The sequence below is a fragment of the Equus przewalskii genome, chromosome 9 (genome assembly GCF_037783145.1).
Source record: "Equus przewalskii isolate Varuska chromosome 9, EquPr2, whole genome shotgun sequence".
Lineage (NCBI taxonomy): Eukaryota > Metazoa > Chordata > Mammalia > Perissodactyla > Equidae > Equus > Equus przewalskii.
The window spans coordinates 82,082,545-82,103,619 of NC_091839.1; positions in this window are offsets into that span (position 1 = coordinate 82,082,545).

A 21,075-nucleotide genomic window follows, 5' to 3' on the forward strand; every position below is an offset into this window, starting at 1 on the left:
CAAACAAGAATCACCAGTAAGAATGGATTCTTAAATGATGGATTTCACAGCTCTCCACAAGCCTGCTCTGTCCTATATCGTGCACCCTGTAATTCTTAATGAGAGGTTTCTTTCTAGTCCCCTGTTGCCTCAGCTATGTAGTAAAAATGAAATGGACATCACCTGAATGGCCACAATATTCTTTTGTCTATTTGACCTAATACAATCTTTAAAAGCCTTAGATGATTATGTTTTTTTTTTAAAGATTTTATTTTTTTCCTTTTTCTCCCCAAAGCCCCCCAAGTACATAGTTGTATATTCGTTGTGGGTCCTTCTAGTTGTGGCATGTGGGACACCGCCTCAGCGTGGCTTGACGAGCAGTGCCATGTCCGCGCCCAGGATTCGAACCAACGAAACACTGGGCCCCCTGCAGCGGAGCGCGCGAACTTAACCACTCGGCCACGGGGCCAGTCCCAGGTGATTATGTTTTGGTCTTAGAGTCTCTTCACTGTTTTGAGCTCCTTCTTGGCATGACTCAGCTCTCCCAGTATTCCATCTCGTGGGATGGGCACAGGACCAGAAGGAGCCTGGGTTCTAAATGAGCCTCTGTTTTCTCATATGTGGAACAGAATTAATGTTTATATCCTATATTGCTGTGAGATCAGTTAAGGAAATCTATGGAAGGGCTTTGAAAACAGCGTTTTAAAAATGAAGGTATTATTGGGTCTGGCCCGGTGGCACAGCAAAGTTCACATGTTCTGCTTCTCGGCGGCCCGGGGTTCGCCCGTTCAGATCCCGGGTGCGGACACGGCACCGCTTGGCAGATGCCATGCTGTGGCAGGCGTCCCACATATAAAGTAGAGGAAGATGGGCACAGATGTTAGCTCAAGGCCCGTCTTCCTCAGCAAAAAGAGGAGGATTAGCAGTAGATGTTAGCTCAGGGCTAATCTTCCTCAAAAAAAAAAAAAAGAAAGTATTATTAACGAGAGGAAAGGAAAGACGTGAATGGTTGTGTCCTGCGTCCCAGATGCTTTTACTAGTTATTTCTCTGGCAGTGTCCCCTGACATCTTAGGGAGGCCGTGGATTATAATTTAAAATCTCTTGCTTTTGGCAATGAATTTACCTTGTTTCCCATGTTTGTTTTAATCTAGAAATCTGAACCAGAAAATGCATGTTATCACTGTTAATTAAGTGTATTTCTCTGTATCTAACTTCAGTCCTTAAAAGGAAGAAATCGGTTTCAGGATGCAACTCACAGGTCCATTCCAGAAGGTCAGGAGGTGCAGACGAGTTGAGCTGTTGACTCAGCTGAGGTAATCTTGATGAGCATGTGCATGTGTGTGGGTCTATAATGTGGTTCATCTCCATAAAACCCCAAGCTTTATGGGTTTGAAAGCATTAACTCATGTCTCAGGGACGTCCCCTACAGATTATTAGAATTCTTGGTGTGCTGTCTGGCCATCTGCTTACTACAGGAGTTACAACCAGATGGAACGGCCCCGCTCACATCCATGCTCAGAGAAGAAATATGAGAACACCTGAGTCCTTTTCTGTTCTGTTGAAGCAGCACCATTTTTTACACCTGTATCAGCATAGTAACAAAGGGTTGATTAATTTGTGACTTTTCTGGCTTCAGATTGATCAAACTAGGAAAATAAACAGTTATCTTTTTTTCCCTCTTCCTGTTCTATGAGAATATATCAATGATCTTCTACAGCAGGCCTGTAAGTGGATATTTGCATGCTCACTGCCTTGTGTCCTGTCAGGGAGGGGAGTCTACTTAATTTCAGTTTTCAGGTTTAGCCAAACGACAAGGAAAGATATCCGGCAGCTCTGTTAGGTCACCCGGTCATGGTTTTAATGGAAGAAAGGGCGAGTGTGACAGAATGACCAGACTCCCTTTATTTTCGTCCTCCCCTGATAATCAAATATTAATTTCTTAGTTGCATACAAACAATATGAAAATACCAGATTTCAACTCCCCTTATCCCATTCCTTTCCTCACATGACCTCATATGACCGTATGACTCTATCCAGGTACAAGATCCGGATGGAGTCTACCTAGGACGCATAAGAACTACATTTTTTTCTTCTTCTTCTTCTTCTTCTTTTTTTTTTTTTGTGGAAGATTAGCCCTGAGCTAACATCTGCTGTCAAGCCTCCTCTTTTTGCTGCAGAAGACTGGCCCTGAGCTAACATCCATGCCCATCTTCCTCTACTTTATATGTGGGACGACTACCACAGCCGGGCTTGCCAAGCGGTGCCATGTCCGCACGTGAGATTTAAACCGGCGAACCCTGGGCCGCCGAAGCGGAACGTGCGAACTTAACCGCTGTGCCACCAGGCCGGCCCCCACTTTTTTCTCCTTTGTAACTGTTAGCGTACTATTGCGAAGACTGATTAGAATACAGTGCAAATGGAAGTAATGTCATGATGTCAGGCCTATGTGGGTTAATTATCTCCTATTTCTATTTCACGGCCACAGATTACACCCTGGAAGACCAGGCAAGACTGTGTCACTCTATCGTCACTCTGGCAAAGCAACCAAACCTCAGAAAGACCCCTCCCTTGTTTCTTCCCTCCTTTTCTAACCTGCACAAATGTTTACTGATGCTTTCTGGGTGCTGGCACTGTGCTGGTCCTGAGGACATGGAGGTGAACAAGCAGACACAGCACTCTCTCTTAGGAAGATGGCACTCCAGCGGCTGACACAGGCATTAAACTGACAATTTCACACAGAACCTTGGGATTACAATCGTGGTACTAATGCCATTGCTCAGTCTAAAAACCTTCATATACCCCCTCAAAAATGACATCTTAAAAATCGCTGTTTATGTTTTTATTCTATTTTTCTTAGACATGCTCCTAACATCGTCCTGCTTAAGTGCACGCATCTTTTCAAGTGCAGCTAACTTACAGCCCAAGACAGAGGTCTGATTTTTACAGAAGCTCCAAGAACTTCATGGAGTTTTGTCCTCAAAGCAGACAGGGACGTGGGGCAGCTGCAGGAGAACGGGAGGAGGAGAGAGGCCAGACGGTGCTGGGGCGCGTGCAGAACGAGCGGGTGCCCACCCCAGGGCCCCGCCTTGTGTCTGTGACTCTGGTCTCTAAAGGCTGGCTGTGGAGTGAGACCACGTCATTCATTTTCAGCTGGCTTATCTCCCTCTTGGTTTATTTGTAGAAAGTTTCCGAAGCGTATCTGTGAACCCTTATTCCATGGGATGTCAACAAGTGTTACACACACACACACCAAAAAAAAAACAGAAAAAACAACTATCCACAGTCAAATAAGCTTCTTTACTGCAGAATTCTCAGGAATTCTAGAATCCCAGGCACACTGCGAATCAGCACGAGAGGAACCCTGAGTGGACACGCTCATGTTTACTGGTGATGACGCTCTTTTCTGCAGAACATCTGACAGGAACAGCACTGCCTGGAAGGAAGCTCAGGAAACACAGGCTTAGCTTCCTCTCTAAATCAGTTTATTCTCTTGTGGATACCAGGGATGGCAAGGAAGATGCTTCATCACGTAGAACAGAGAAGAAAGTGGTTCTGGGATTAAACTGTTGTTATAGGGAACTCACAGAACGGCCAATTCACGCGGACAAAATCTCTGAGAACTGACAGTTACCGTTGTGTAACTTCATAATGGGATGGCGAGGATGGGCCCTGGGCTCGTTTTTATATACACTGTGAAAGTTGGCAATAGCAGTCTATCCCTCGGTATTTTAGATCAATTATGTAAAGTTAGAATCATTTCGATTTCATTTCTCTCAATCCACCAGAGTTGATTTTTAAAAATTCAAGATTCACTCATTTGATTTAAGTATCACTAGTGTGAAGTATTTCCATCCTCCTTCTACTGGAAGCGAATTTCCCGGTTAGGACACGGCTTCACTAGAGACGAGTAACAGCGGCTGTAACTGGATGCTGTGTGATTTCATCACGCTGTGAAAACACTTCGACCAGTCCAAATTGGTCTATGAAGGTTTCTTTCTGTTTATTCCAGTTCCAGCTCTCCTAATCACTCCAGCTCCTGTGTTTGCTGGGATTTTGTGATATCTCTGGATTCTGACACATGCTATGATTCAGTGCCAAATTCCATTTCCTAAGTTATTGATAGAGGTACAAAGTACACCTGTGCTTTTCTTTCTCCCTGACATCTGAAAAAGAAGTTTGCTTTCTTTCCTGAAACTACATTCTTAAATTTATCTTCTTTATCATCCTTTAACTTATCGGCCATATAGTAAGAAACTATACTTAACAGATTAAGCAGAAACACGTTTCAGATGGGTCCTATTTGAAGTTAAAAAGGGGGTTCCAGCTCACACTCCCGAGGGGAAGTGAGCGGTTTCTGAGGCAGGAGAATCGAAAGGAATGGGTTCTCAGCCAGTCCAAAAATTGAACTTCTTCCTTTTCTTTCTTCTTTCCTTTCTTTCTTTTTCAAAAAACAAACAATTGTCTATCATAGGATATAGTTCTGATTATAATATGTTGACTTTTAAGATATGGAGAAAGTCCGGCATCCATTCAACAATTACGGCCAGTTGAGTATCCTATATCCACAGTGTTCTCTTTGTTTCTTCTCCATTCCCTGAGCCGGGGAAACATCTCCACACATGGGAAGGGCATTCTCTTGGTGTTGGGACGGGCAGGTGGCTGACCAAGCACGTGGTTCAGGTGTGTGGCTTGGGAGAGCTGCGGTTCTCAGACGGTGAGGGCTCAGCCAATTGGATACAACCATTCATTCATTCAGTGTGGACTGAGCACCTACTGAATGCCACGCAGTGTATTTGCATGGTCAGAGCCCTGAACAGTTCTAAGTTGAGCTGAGGTTGAAATTGCTAGCCAGTGCCAGGAGGCCTGGACATAGCCTTGGGAGCGGCTTAGAACACACAGAGGGTTTAGAATGATAGCGTGGACCTGTGTCAGTTCTCCCACGCTTTTGGGGCCTCCAGGTGTTTAAAGAGCTGGTACTTTCCTTTCTGGGTAGAGGTTTTAATTAAACTGGGATTGTCGTGGGCGATTCAGGATAATGTTAGCGATTTCTTATGATTGCTGAAACTTTATACTTAAGGAAGAGCTCTCATAGGAATTAATTAATTTAACCCATGCAAGCCAGTAAGGTAGAATGCTGTGATCTGCTATGTTGCACACACAGTAAAGACCAGGCCTGTCCAACCACGTGGCCATTCTCATTTCTCTCCCTACTGGCTGCCCCAGGCTTAGAGAAACTGCAGTTTGTGAGCCAAACTCAGCTGGTTTTGAACAGCCCAAGAACTAAGAGTGATTTTTATATTTTTAAAAGATTGTAAAAATGAAGAGAAATATGTGACAGAGACAGTGTGTGGCCTGCAAAGCCTGAAATACTTACCGTCTGGCTGTCTCAGTCCATTCGGGCTGCTCTAACAAAATACCACGGGCTGGTGGCTTGTAAACTACAGAAATTTATTTCTCAGGAATTCCGTGTCAGCACGGTCGGGGAAGGCCCTCTTCCCAGTGACAGATGTCCCCTTATGTCCTCACATGGGGGCAGGGGCCAGGGCGCTCTCAGAGCCTCTTCTGTAGGGGCCATAACCACCTCCTAATGCCACCACCCCGGGCGTTAGGTATCCAATGCATGAATTTGGGGGGACACAAACATGCAGGCCATAGCATTGGGCCTTGACAAAAAACGTTTGCCAACCCTTGGCTTAGCGGCTTATGTACAGGTCTTCATGCTATCTAGAGACTATCAGCAAAATTCACTCTGGAAAAACATTTGGAAAAATTAACAATAATTCAAAAACTCGTCAAAATTCTTATAATATATTTTAAAAAACAAAGCAGTTGGGGCTTACTCAAGAGTATGTGGAATGCCAGCTTAAACACAGGTTATCCACGGCCCAGGACCAATAACGTGTCAGAAGCAGCTTGCAAGAGCTGATTGTGCAACGTCTTCCCAGCTCCAAGTTTAATGACTCAACTGTGACGGGAATAATTACCCCACAGAAACTGGCACTATCTGCAATCAGGCCCTTTCCTCCCCAGAAAGGTGGTTTTGAGACATTTACCGTACATCCCTGAATGTACGTCATTTGATGTCTGAAGTTGTTTATAACTCAAACTCATGTATTTAGTCTAGTAATAAGGAGAGAAATAAGTTTTGTTTCATAGAGGCTAATTTTTTACAAGATATTGATAAATTTTCTTAGACCTCAAAGCCATATGTAGATATATAAGGGGAATAAAAAAATTAGCTACATTATTTGGTTGTGGTGAGAATTAAACGTGTGAATGCCAGTAAATTTTCAGTACAAAGGCAAAGCATTTAAAGCAGTGGAACACAGGCTAATTATTCTATCAATGTTCATCTTAAATACCCATCCCCAGATTCTAGCCTGTGGACCAGAGCACATTCAGATGAACCCCATCTAGGTCCCATCTGGAGAAAACGTTGGGCTGGAGTGAGAAGAAGGGACTGTCCATCTGGTTCTGCCCTTTACTGCTCTGCGTCTCAGGCAAGTCAACCTCAGCCTGCCTGTCTCTCCTCATCTGTAGAAAAGCTAGTGTCACCCACCTTGTCAGTTAGTGGGAGGACAAGACAAGATAATTCCTGGGAAGGCACCCTGTTAATGGTAGCACATCGCACAAATGTAAAGTATTATTATCCTATACCAGTATGATTGTGAATGTGTGCAGTAAGACTCAGGCTGACATTCTGTTGAAGAGAAGAAATAATGAGTCACATCTTCCTCTGCCTCTTATTTCTTCTGTCAAAAGTGGTGAATCACTGGGCAAAAATGTAAGCAGCCTGTGATAAAGACTCACATGGAGGTTTTCATTCCACTTAGAGGAACTCTGCCGGCCCTCTGTGTTACAGAAAAACTGAACTACTGGCTGGAAACCAAGTACAGAATTCTACTGATGTAGGAAATAAACAGGAATATGTTCAATATATTTCATTTATTTTTCAATTTTGTAAAATCTAATTTTTGCCAAAATATTTTCATTTTAACCTCCTTTTAAAACGTAAGTTGTGCTATGTGCTTGCAAAAATGGTTTTACGTTGATACAATCTTATTACTGTTGCAAAAGTTTGTGAAGAAATTTGTTGTAAGGTGCTATCTTAAAGATAACTGATGAGTTAATTAAAGTGATAAAAAATGAAGTAACTACAAATTAAACTTGTAATGTAAGCTATTTGTAATAGCTTCAAGCTGGAAACAACCCAAGTGCCCATCAATAGGTGAATGGATGTTTAAGAGACTGATCTATTTAAAAGAGATATTAGTTTAAATTTGGGGGATAATGTATAAAGACATAATTTTGTGACATCAACAATCTAAAGGGGTGGGGATGGAGCTGTAAAGGAATAGAGATTTTGTATGTTATTGAAGTTAAGCTGGCGTAGATTTGAATTAGAGTTTTCTAATTTTAAGATGTTAAGTGTAATCCCCATGGTAACCACAAAAAAATAGTTATAGAATATACACAAAATGAAATGAGAAAAGAACTTAAATGTTTCACTTTAAAAAATCAACTAAGTGTGAAAGAAGACAGTAATGCAGGAAATGAGGGATAAAAACCCTATAATGTATATAGTAAACAAACAGCAAAATGACAGAATTCCTTATCAGTAGTTCCTTTAAATGTAAACGGATTAAAACTGCCAATCAAAAGTCAGAGATTGGCAGAATGAATAAAGACACAAGATCCAACTGCATGCTAGCTACAAGTGACTCACTGAAGATCCAGAGACACAAATAGATTGAAAATGAAAGGATAAAAGAAGATATTCTGCGCAAATAGCAATCAAAAGAGAGCAGGGGTGGCTGTACCAATATCAGACAAAATAGACTTTAAATCAAAACCCTTCACAGGAGACAAAGAAGGACATTATACGTTAATAAAAGAGTCAATACAGTAAGAAGATAAAGCAATTGTAAACATTTATGTACCTAATAACAAAAACATCAAAATATACGAAGCAAAAACTAACAAAATTGAAGGGAGAAATAGACAGTTCTACATTAACAGTTGGAGACTTCAGTGTCCTGCTCTCAGTAATGGATGGAACAACCAGACAGAAGATGAGTAAGGAAACAGAGGACTTACACAGCACAATACGCCAGTAGATCTAACAGCCATATCCAGAACACTCCACCCAACAACAACAGCAGACATTCTTCTCAAGTGCACATGGGACATTTTCCAAGATAGACCATATTGTGGACCACAAATTAAGTCTCAACAGATTTAAAAGCTATTATACAAAATACCTTCTCTGATCACGGCAGGGTGAAGTTAGAAATCAATAACAGAAGTAAAACTGGAAAATTAAAAATTTTGTGGAAATTAAACAGCATGTTCTTAAACAACCAATGGATCAAAGAAGTAATCACAAAGGAAATTAGAAAATACTTAGAGATGAATGAAATGAAAACACAACTTGCCAAAACTTATGGGACACAGCAAAAGCAGCACTAAGGAGGAAATGTATAGCTATACATGCTTGTTGTAAAAAACAAGAAAGATCTCAAATCAACAACATAACTTTATAATTTAAGGAACTAGAAAGAGAAGAAAAAACTAAACCCAAAGCTAGCAGAAGGAAGGAAATACTAAAGACTAGAGCAGAAATAAATGAAATAGAGAATAGCAAAACAATAGAGAAAATCAATGCAATCAAAAGTTGGTTCTTTTGAAAGATCAACAAAATTGACAACCTTTAGCTAGATGGACTAAGAGAAAAAAAGACTCAAATCACTACAATCAGAAATGAAATGGGGACGTTACTACCAGTTCTTACAGAAATAAAAAGGGTGAGAGAGTACTATGCATAATTGTACACCAATGAATTGGATAACCTAGATGAAATCAACAAATTCCTAAAAACACAAAACCTACCAAGAGTAAATCACAAAGAAATAGACAATCTGAATAGACCTATATCTAGCAAGAAGATTGAATCAGTAATCAAAAATCTCTGGACAAAGAAAAGCCCTGGACCTGACCGCTTCACCAGTGGGTTCCACCAAACATTTAAAGATGAGTTAACATCAGTCCTTCTCAAATTTTTCAAAAAAACCCTGAAGAGCAGGGAACACTTACTAACATTCTATGAAGTCAGCATTACCCTGATGCCAAAGCCAAAGACACTCCAAGAAAGAAAACTACAGGCCAATATCTCTTATGAACATTGATGCAAAATTCCTCGACAAAATGCCAGCAAACTGAATTCAGCAGCAGAGTAAAAGGATTAAATGACCAAGTAGGATTTATTTCTGGAATGAAAGGATGTTTCAACATATGAAACTCTATCAACGTAATACACTACATTAATAGAATGAAGGGAAAAAAACCACATGATCATTTCAATTGATGCAGAAAAAGCATTTAACAAAATTCAACACCCTTTAATGATAAAAAAGCCTCAGCAAGCTAGGAATAGAAAGAAACTACCTCAACATAATAAAAGCCATAAATGGAAAAACCCATAGCAAACATCATACTCAATGGTGAAAGACTGAAAGATTTTCCTCTAAGATCAGGAACAAGACAAGGATGCCACTCTCACCACTTTTATTCAACAAGGGCTGGAAGTTCTATCCAGAACAATTAGGCAGAAAAAGAAATAAAAGGTATGCGAATGGGAAAGGGAGCAGTAGAATTATCTCTGTTCAAGATGGTATAATCTTATATGAACAAAACCCTAAGGACTCCACAAATAAACAGGCAGAACTAATAAATGAACCCAGCAAAGTAGCAGGATACAAAACCAACACACAAAAATCAGTTGCACTTCTCTATACTAACAATGAGCAATTTAGAAAGGTAATTATGAAACAATTCCATATATAATACCATCAAAAAAAAGAATAAAATACTTAGGAAATTAACTTAACCAAGGAGGTGAAAGATTTGTACAATAAAAACTGCCAAACATTGCTGAAAGAAATGAAAGAAAACATAAATAAATGGAAACACATCCCATGTGCATGGATTGGAAGATTAGTAGTGCTAAGATGTTAATATTACCCAAAGCAATCGACAGATTCAATACGATCCCTATCAAAATCCTAATGATGTTTTTTGCAGAAATAAAAAAACCCATCCTAAAATTCACGTGGAATCTCAAAGAACCCTGAACAGCCTACACAATCTTTAAAAAAAGGAAAAAAAAGAATGAAGCTGGAGGACTTGCATTTCCTGATTTCAAAATTTACTACAAAGCCACAGTAATCAAAACAGTGTTGTAGTGACAGAAAGACAGACATAGACCAGTGGAATAGAACAGAGAGCCCAGAAATAAACCCTTACATAAGTGATCAAATGGTTTTTGACAGTGGTGCCAAGACTATTCAATGGGGAAAGGACAGTCTTTTCAACAAATGTTACTGGGAAAACTGAACATCCACATGCAAAAGAATGAAGCTGGACCCTTACCTTACACTACATACAAAAATTAGCTAAATATGGATCAAAGATCTAAACGTAAGACCTAAAACTATGAAGCTCTTAGAAGAAAACACAGAGAAAAAACTATGGCAATGATTTTCTCGATATGACACCAAAGGCACAGGCAACAAAAGAAAAAATAGACAAATAGACTTCAGAAAAATTTCATGCATCAAAAGACAATGTTAACAAAATAAAAAGGCAACCCACAGAATGGGAGGAACTATTTGCAAACTATGTCTCTTATAAGGTATTAATATGCAGAATATATAGAGAACATCTAAAACTCAACAACAGCAAAACAAACAACCCAGTTCAAAAATGGGCAAAGGACTTGAATAGACATTTCTTTATAGAAGATGTACAAATCGCCATAAGCCTATGAAAAGATGCTCAACATCACTGATCATTAGGGAAATGCAAATCAAAACTACAACGACAGAGCACCTCACATCCATGAGGACGGCTGCTCTCAAAAACACAGAAAATAACAAGTATTGGCAAGGAAGTGGAGAAATTTGAACCCTGATGCACTATCGGTGGGAATGTAAAATGATGCAGCCACTGTGAAAAACAGATTGGCAGATCCTCAAAAAATTGAACATAGAATTACCACGTGATCCAGCAGTTCCATTTCTGGGTACATACCCCAAAGAATTGAAGGCAGAGTCTCAAAGAGATATTTGTACACCCATGTTCATAGCAGCATTATGCACAACAGCTAAAACATGGAAGCAACACAAGTGTCCATAGATGGATAAGTAAAATATGGTATAAACATACAATAGGATATTATTCAGCCTTGAAAAGGAAGGAAATTCTAATGTATGTTACAACATGGATGAACCTTGAGAACAGATCATGGTTGAAATGAAATAAGCCAGTCACAAGAAGACAAATACTGTGTAACTGCACTTATATGAGGTACTTAGAGTAGTGAGATTCACAGAGACAGACAGCGGGGGGAGGCTGCCAGGGGCTGGGGGAGGGGAGGGGGAAGTTACTGTTTGACGGGCACAGAGTTTTGGTGTTACAAGATGAAAAGATTTCTGGAGATTGATGATGGTGACGGTTGCATTTACGAATGTCTGTAACACCACTGAAGTGCATGCTTGAAAATTGTAAAGATGATAAACTTTACGTTGTGTGTATTTTACCACAATGAAAAATTTGGAGAAAACTCCCAGGTGAATGGATAAACAAATTGCAGTATGCCCATAGAGTGGGATTCTACTCAGCAGTAAAAAGGAATGAACTGTTGACACACACAACTACCTGGATGAATAATTATGCTGAATGAGAGAAGCCAAGCAAAAATACTACGTACTATTTGATTCTATTTATATAAAATTCTATAAAATGCAAGCTAATGTTTAGTGAAAGAGAGCTGATCAGTGATTGTGTGGGGACAGAGAGGGGGCAGGGTGCATGGATGGAGATAATACCGAGGGGCGTGATGCGACCTCTGCAGATGATGGATATGCTCAGCATCTTAATTGTGCTGATGGCGTCACAGATGTATACTTTCTCGTAACCCAGCACATTGTACACTGCACATATGCACAGTTTACTGTATGTCAACAAAGCTATTAAGGTTAAGAAACCCTCTAACGTTTTCAGGACACCCTGTTTACAGCTGTGGGTGTCCAACAGCTGGTAAGCAGGCCTAACTTAAAGGTCAAGGGTCATCATTGCCACCATTGCTGACGGCATGGCTCCAATGATCACCGAGGGCTCTCGGGGGATAAGAAGTACTGACAAGGGACTGGGGACTGTGTTACTACCTCTGCAGCATGGGTTCTCTATCAAGCCCCTTTCTCGCTTGGTCCTAGGTGCTGGCTGCTCTGCCAAAGGCCTGAGGAACTTCTGTCACGTCCTACCTCCTTCCTCCTCCCCATCTCTCTCCAGAACTGTGCATGGCTCCCAAGCCCCTTCGCCTAGGTTTGCTTTCAGGCTTCACCACTTAGTGGCTCATGACCTTACACAACTGTACCAGCTTTCTACGGCTGCCTGACAAAGTACCACAAACTGGGTGGCTCAGAACAACAGAAAGGTGCTGTCTCACGGTTCTGGAGGCTGGAAGTCCAAAATCGAGTGTGAGCAGGGCTGGTTTCTTCTGAGGGCTGTGAGAGGATCTGTTCCAGGTCTCTCTCCCAGCTTCTGCTGGTTTGCTGGCCGTCTTTGGCGTTCCCTGGCTTGTGGCAGCATCGCTCTGATCTTTACCCGGTGTTCTCCCAGTGTGTGTGTGTGTGTGTGTGTGTGTCTCTTCGCATGGTGTTTTTTCTAAAAGGACACAGTCATATTGGATTGGGGACCACCCTTCTCCAGCGTGGCTCCCTCTTAACCAATTGCACCTGCAACAACCTTATTTGCAAATAAGATCACATTCTGAGACACTGCGGTCTAAGACGTCAACATATGAATTTTTTGGAGACACAATTCAACCCATGACCACAACTCGTTGAAATTCTCAGTGCCTTAGTTTCCCCACAGTGAGTCATGCAGAGTAATAACACCTGCACTGTGGCGTTGGGATAAGGATTCACCATCAGGGATGTGAGGTTCTGGGGGACGTGCCAGCCTGGACACAGTGAGCAGTTAGGGGGTGTTGGCCAGCACTGGTGTTCTCACGGCTGCCTGCGCAGATTCTCACCGTGGAAAGATTTTCATCCTGGGCTTACAAACTAATACCCCCTCCCCTCCAGCCAGCACCCAAGTTATCCCCACATGGAAATAACACAGAGCAGTATGTGCTCCATGCTACAGTCCTGTGGGCTGAGATTTCTGTGTGCCACGTAGGCATAGAGGCCTTTGGGGAGATGTCAGCAGACCCTGATGAGCAGGTGGAAGATAGGAATCCTTTTGTCAAAATCCCTTTGTTATTCATCTGATTTTGGGGGGAATTACTGATATTCAAAGTTCAGTTTCTCATCTATAAAATGGGACTAGTACAGTTATTGCCATGATTAAATGAGATGATGCAGGTAATGTGCCTGTCAGATGCCGCCAGCAGAATTGGCGCTCCAGGAACACAAACCAGCAAACAAACGCAGAAGTCACGCTGCGGCTGAGACGTGGGTGGGTCTTAGGATGGGCTGCGGGGGCCTGAGAGCAAAGCTGCTCCTACAGCTGAGTAATCCCACACCCGAGCACAACGACCAGCTTCCCGGCGATGACACAGATGCGCGGGGACCACACCACCCGGGGGACCTCTCCTGCAGCTGCCTGCGGCTCTCAGAAGCAGCTGGGTTTCAAGTGAGGCTGGTCTTGAAATGCGGCCACAGGGGGTCAGCAGCGGGCTGTGGGTCTGCAAAGAGGCAAAACAGCTGCCTGCAAATCTTCCATCCATAAATAACCTTGTTCTAAACTAGGATCAGGGTGTTCCTCCCATCCTTTCAGATAAATTGACAGGTTGGCTTGAACAAAGTGTGTCTGCAGCTTATAAAATGGGATGGGCACTAACCTCTTCTTAGAGGTTCACGGGCTATGACACCAGGATGTTTCAAGAAATGAGCTTTTATTAAACCTACGCTTTGGTTAGGGTGTCACCACACATATCACATTTAGATCGCAACTTTTCAAAGAAAAATCGTTCAAACGCACCTCTCTTTAGCGTTATAGTAAGCACAGTTTCAGATTTCCTTGGTATTTGGGACGGCCCTTAGCATCTTGGATCTCACCCTTATGGACAATTGCTTATCTTTTTTGAGCCTCGATTTCTCATCTTTAAAATGGGGATGATGCGGTGATGGTTATAATTAAGGAGACAATGCAGTGAGTGCCGTCATAAAGCCCTGAGCATTGCATGGTTGGATGCCCCGAGTCCTTCCCCTATGGGGAGAATCTAATGATGGATGGGAGACAGGACCTGTCCACCCAGTGGAAGCCAAGGGAGGCAGACGCTTTCTGTACTGGTGACTCCTGGCTGCTGGAGCACAGGTGGGTGACCAAGGGGTGGCCAGTCAGGAGCTCCCATGGGGCTGGGCATCTCAAAGGCTCAGGGCCACTTAGACACCGTTTGTGATGGCAGCTCTGAGGCTGGAGGCACAGCAGCAAGGACCCAGGATCAGCAGAGTCCAGCAGGACGTGGCTGGGCTTTGCTGACCTTACTTTCTGCGTAAACACCATTCTCCCAACAATTCTGAGGACTAATTTGTCCTTTGAACAAATTTATGTTTTCCTAAATTAGCCAGAAAATCTGCTGTTGTTGGTAACCAAAAACATTGCCGAGTGCAAGCTTCAACTTTAATTTTATAGTAAATGTGCAAAAGTACTAGTTAAAGAAGGATTCTGGCTGGTGGGTAGTTGAGTTTCTCCTGAGTTTTATTCCACACTACAATCAATGATTGTGAAAGAAAACCCTGATAATTCAAAAGAAGATTGGTTTCTTTCTTTCTTTCTTTCTTTTGGTGAGGAAGATTGTCCCTGAGCTAACATCTGTGTCAGTCTTCCTCTATTTTATATGTAGGACACTGCCACAGTGTGGCTTGATGAGTTCCATGCCCAGGATCCAAACCCAAGAACCCCAGACCACTGAAGTGGAGTGCACAAACTTAACCACTGCGCCATCAGGCCGGCCCCAGAAGGTTGGTTTCTTGATATTACAATATGAATAACATTTCCTAGGCACGGAAAGCAGAGTTTCAACCATATGGGAGTTGTTAGCCAAGAAGACTGTCTGAGAATGGCTGTGGATGCCTATCACCGTGGGTTGCCTGGACGAGCTGGCTGTGTCCTGGGTGGCTTCTCCTGCTTCCTGCTTGAGAGGCTGCACCCAAGCTCAGTGGGACCAGTGCCTTCCTCTGTCGTTCCCCAATCCCCACCAGACCTCAGCTGAGACTGGATGGAGACGCCTCTGAAATCCAGCGTAAGAGAGCAGCAGAAACATTGTGCATGCTGGCGTGTGTGCAGACAAGTTTCGGTGCAGAAACACAGATTCCCAGGCGGAAGTCACGTAACAACACCACATGGCCGCCAGCCATTGCATCAGAAGGCAAGCATTTTCTCTTCAAAGGACACTAGAAGGAACTTTTGTTCAGTTTTTTTAAAGTTAAATGTCATCTTTTTTTGGACATTTTTCATTGTGATTTAAGGCCGGTAACTAAAAACAAATGAACAAAAGAAAATAAACCACAAACCGCTGCTTCTTGTCTCTCCAAACTGTTCTTAAGGCTGAGACCACATGTGCCACCACAGTTTTCTTGACGGGAAAGCTTCCATTTCCTCCCTTGCTCTCTCCCTTTCCTTCTCGTGGCAAGTCTATTCTGTTTGGTTTAAAAGCCCGTGGAAAGGCGGCTATTTTTTCTCTTCCTTGCTGGCCCACCCTCCTTTTCCTTCTCGTGGCAAGTCTATGCTGTTTGGTTTAAAAGCCTGTGGAAAGGTGGATATTTTTTCTCTTCCTTGCTGGCCCACCCTCCCTTTCCTTGGGGATAGAGGTCAGAGAGAACGGTCTGCTCATAGATGTCTGATGAAACGGGTTTACCAACCTGTAATATGGAAGACATTTGCGTCATCTATATTCGAGGTTGATGATAAAACCATCTTATAAAATTGGCTAATTATGCTGGGGTTCTACTGTGTGTGATGTTGGAAAAGTGGGGGTTTGGAGGATGTCTGAGGTGAAAGAATTGGTGGTAAGGGAGCCTCAATTTATAGCTTCTCCTTGCAGTAAAATCTGAGGCCTTGCAAAGTCTCAGTTGTGCCCAATTTCATAAAAGCAAGTTAACGTCTCTCACACCATCAACATTTAGAGGCCACCTGGTGGCTCCCATTGGGCATCTATGTTTGGAGACTGTGAAGAAACAGGTGTGATCACATTTCCAATATTCCATTGAATAACGTCCTTCAAATGCAAGACGTGCAGCTTCAGATTTGCGATGTTTACAGACGTGTTTGCAACACTTGAAAAAGTCAACTTGAGATACAATCAAGGAAACAGGGCTGCAGCTCATTTCCCGTGCCTCTTTGGCTCTGCTAAACCCTCTCTTTGAACTGAACGCTTTGGCACGATGGCCCTTTCCCTCTAATTCTTATGCATTTTGAGATCACTTTAAGGTCTTAGTGCTCCTTTCTGTACCAGAGACGAACTTCACAGAAGCTCCTCATCTTACCAGCTGTAACGACCAAACCTCCACACTGATGTGGGTCTGGAATAGGGTGAGAGGGACGCTGTCTTTTAGCATCAAGCAAAGGAAAAATATAGGTCACCAATCCAATCAAGAGTGTGCATTTAACATCAGAGTGTAGTTGAAACAGTTTTTTTTCCCCCGCATTGCTGATATTTATATCACTTGATGGGCCACTTTGAGACACTCTGTTTGTAGCAAGTGGAGTTAACGGCTGGGTCACAGTTATAGCATTCCTCTCAATGACATGCTTCTGAGTCCAAATTCAGGTTTAGAATGTCAGATTTGCAATTTATAGGCGTACTTACCTCCAGAAATCAGAAGACTGTTTGAGTTGGATGAAATCATAGAGAGGAAGGCATGTCATTCTGCTGCAGCTTTTTTTTTAAAAGATTTTATTTTTCCTTTTTCTCCCAAAGCCCCCTGGTACATAGTTGTGTATTTTTCTTTTTTTAGTTGTGGGTCCTTCTAGTTGTGGCATGTGGGTGGCGTGATGAGCGGTGCCATGTCCGTGCCCAGGATCCGAACCGGTGGAACCCTGGGCTACCGCAGCGGAGCTCGAACTTAACCACTCGGCCACGGGGCTGGCCCCCTACTGCAAGTTTTTAAAACTCTTTTTGCAAGTGAGATATTGCTATTAGTATGATAGCTCTTTTTACGTTGCTTTAATTTTGAATAATCCTAGGATCTTAAACTAAACCCTTTCTCCAGTCGGTCACACTTAGTAACTTCTTCCCATATCCTGAAGTACAAAAACACAGCTCTCCAAACAGCTGAAAGTAACTCTTTAAAGTGGAGTATTGTTGAATTTTAGGATGGATTCTCCAGTCTTTGGAGCATAAGGCGTTGGGAAGATCGTGGTCTGTGGAGCCTGACCCGTCTGTGTTCAAACAGCAGTTCAGGTTTGACCTGGGCTTGACCTCCTCGAGCCTTGCTTCGTTCTTTGATGAAATGGGTAAAACAACACCAACTTTACAGAGTTCTTTCAAGGATAATGAGAGTGACAATAATAGCTAAGATTCATGAAGGAATTTCTAGAGGAAAAACTTTTCCTCTATCCTCTTAGGTTCGTATCTGGGGGCCTGTGAATTTAACTGGCAAAAGACAGACTAACAAGGGGAAGAAATACAAATTGATGAATATTTTTATGTGCACAGGAGTTCACAGAAAAGAAGTGAAACTCCAAGGAGTGGTTGGACTTGTGAGCTGATGCAACACTTTTAACAAAGGAAAGAGGGTTTGGGCTTTAAGGGACTAGAAATTGTGGGGAAGTGACTAGGAAATATGTGGGGGAACTAATGGAAGATAAGGGTTACTTTAGCAGAGTTTGTTTCTGCAGACTCGTCTTGGTGCACTCTCTGTCTCATGATGAAGTCGTTTTCCTCGTCCACCTACAGGAGAGTGGGGAACACTTATGCCACCTTCACAAAGAAAATTTATGCCCTGCGTGTAGGCAGATAAGGTGGAACAGAGACCTCTTCCCATGTCTGCTGATTCTTAATTCCTTTAGCTCAAAATAATCTTTATGCCCAAGTGGTGTATTTTGGCGTGGCATACCTGACCCCTTCAGTACTGTGCTGTGAGCCTTATGTACACTTAACACTTCCTGCAGACCAAGTGCTCATGCAGAAAGTGCCGTAACGAGGCCAGAGAAATGGGAATTTACTCCCCCTTCCTACATCATTACAAATTCTTGTAAAAATGATTTTTAATGAGACAAAATAGCGTTAATGGACACATCCTAATGTACTTTACCATTTTCCTATGATTGAAGAGCATTTAGATTGTTTCCATTTTTGGTTTTGCTATTAAAACTTACACTGCAGTGTTTATCACTGTGCCTGAGTTTATATCTGCATTTTGAAATTTTCAGTCTTAGTCCAGAGGCCCAGAAGTACAATTACTGAGTCAAGAGAAATGAATACTTTAAAACCAATTAGCTTTCCAAATTGGTTGCCCGAATTTGTTGACCTCATCCCATTCTTGCTATTATAATTTAATCTTTTTCTAGTTGTGTAGAATGGTACTTTGCTTCAATTTAAGATTTTAACATTACTAATGAATTGAACAATACAAAAATTTACTGACAATTTGTATTTCCTCTTTTGAGAACTGTTTATTTATGTCTTTTTCCTGTTTATCTATTGCTTTGGTGTTTTTCTTGTTGATCCCTAAAAGCTCTTCGTATATTAAGATTATTAAACTCTTTGTTCACTATTTGTTGCAAAAAATATCACACCTTGCTGTTTGTCCTTTAATTCAGTTTATACTAAATTTTATGATTTAGAAAATTTAAAGATTTATGGGGTAAAATTGATCAATCTTTATCTACTATAACTTCTGTTGTTTTTATAATCTAAAACTTTTCACCTTCCAGAGATCATGGAAAATTGTTAAAGTGTTTTCTTCTAAGCTTATTTTTAGTTTGAGACTTTTCAGTTTAATTCTTTGGTCAATCCAGAATTTGTTCTGATGTGCGGTGTGAGAGGAAGATCAGAGTTTTCTCTTGCCTGTACCCCAAAGATGGGCCCGCATACATGAGTCCCATTAAAAATAATTGAACAAAGACACCTAAGCCAAGAAATCAATCAATGGATTTTCTTCTTGTAAAAACTGTCTTTATGAAAGAAAGAAACTTAGAAAACTTTCATGTAACCTCAGGTTTAGTCCAAGATTTTTAAAACACAGGAAAATCTCTTTTCTTTTTATCTTAGTTATTAAAGGCATATAAACACTGCTTTTACCTTATTCTAGAGTATCCATATCTGTGTCTTTTGGTATGTAAAGACTTTGGGGCTTATATGTCTGTATCTATATCTGAATCTATAACTATATCTGTATCTATGTCTATATCTATATCTATATATCTGCATCTGTATCTGTATGTACATCTGTATCATCTAACTACATACAGACACACAGTCCTCATTTGGCCACACCATCTAGCCTTGTAAAATAACATGACCCTCCAAGTGAATGAGGATCTTGTGGTTGTGATACAAAGGACTTGCTGGGTTAATTCTCTGTCACCTTGCAAGTTAAGACCTCAGGAGGTTGTCTCAGCCTGATTGAGATCGGAGCATATACTTAACTAAATCCCCGGCCAATGCTTGCTTGATTTCAATAGATATATGGTAGCTGGGGACAGAATTGACCAGATGCTGAACCATATGATAAACACAGAGGGTCATGCTGTGGTATAAAAACCCTGCATTTATATGGTACAGCTGGCCGTGCATAATCTCCTGCTAATTTATAAGGCAGGAGCATCTGCTCTCAAGCTGCCACCCTTTCCAGTTTTCTAACAGCCTCCTCCTTGATCTCTTGTTTAATCGAGCAGCCCACCATGCTGAGGGAAAGAAGGGGATCACCGCCAGGGAAAACGCCACGGCCCAGAACCCTGCCTCTCGGAGAGGAAAGCCAGAAACACCTCCAGGAAGGGTCTTGGTCTCAGTGTGAGTAAGACTTCTTTATTGGATGGTGGTATTTTGAAAGTGCTCTCTTCCATGGAGCATCTTGGGCTGCCATCACTGGATCGGGTCTTTCTCCATAAAGAGAGATTTCTCTCTGACCCTTAATCTATAAGAGGAGAATTTAGGCCAAATGAAATTCTGCACACTCTCAGTCAGAGTTAGTATTAGTCTCTGTTTAATTTGAATCAACTAGTGTTACTGGGGACCACACAGACGAACACAGGAGGCAGGAGCCATGATGCCCCCCCCCACCCCCCCGCCTACAACCCCCTCCACAAGGAAGATTTGGGAGGGCCTGGCTCCCTGCTCACCGTCCTTTCCCTCTGTTATCATTCTTCCTTCTTCCTGGGGCGGGGAGGGTGGGGCTGTGCTGGCGACATGTCCTTTACTATCTACTAGATGAGGCCCAGCTTTCCACTCCCTCTCTGTTTGACCCCACTGATGTGTTGGTTGAGAGAAACTTAGAATATTTTTGTTTTAAAACGAACTTCTACCGCTGATATTAAAATATTCAAAGGAACGAACATCTTAATGATGGAAATTGGTTTTCTGGGAGACATAGATAATATAATTTAAAGAGAAGGAGCACTTTACCTTCAAATAATACTATTTTGGAAGAAGCTTGTTGGTCTAGGGCTTCGAAGAGGCTCTGGTCCTCATTCTGCCCTAACAGCTTTGTGATGTTGATCGTCTCACTTAGCCACTCTGAGCCTGTGTTTCCAGAACTTCACGGTGCGGGTAATAGGAACTCCAACACATTTTATAAACATACCTTTTAAGAGATAAGACATTAGACAAATGTAAGTGACTATGATTAGATCCAGGGTCATGTGGAATATGTAATTTTTCTAATATATATAAGTAATATAATTTATCATCTAAACTAGGACACTTTTGAGAGAGAATGGGGGCGAGGGCTGCATAGGAAGCTTGGGTCATACTACATTGTCCTAGAAGACCTGGACATGTAATGGCCTTGGCAATAAGAGGTTCTGGAAGCCAACTGCTCAATTAGCCACCAGACCAGCTCTGTCCCTGAACATTGCAGACATAAAAG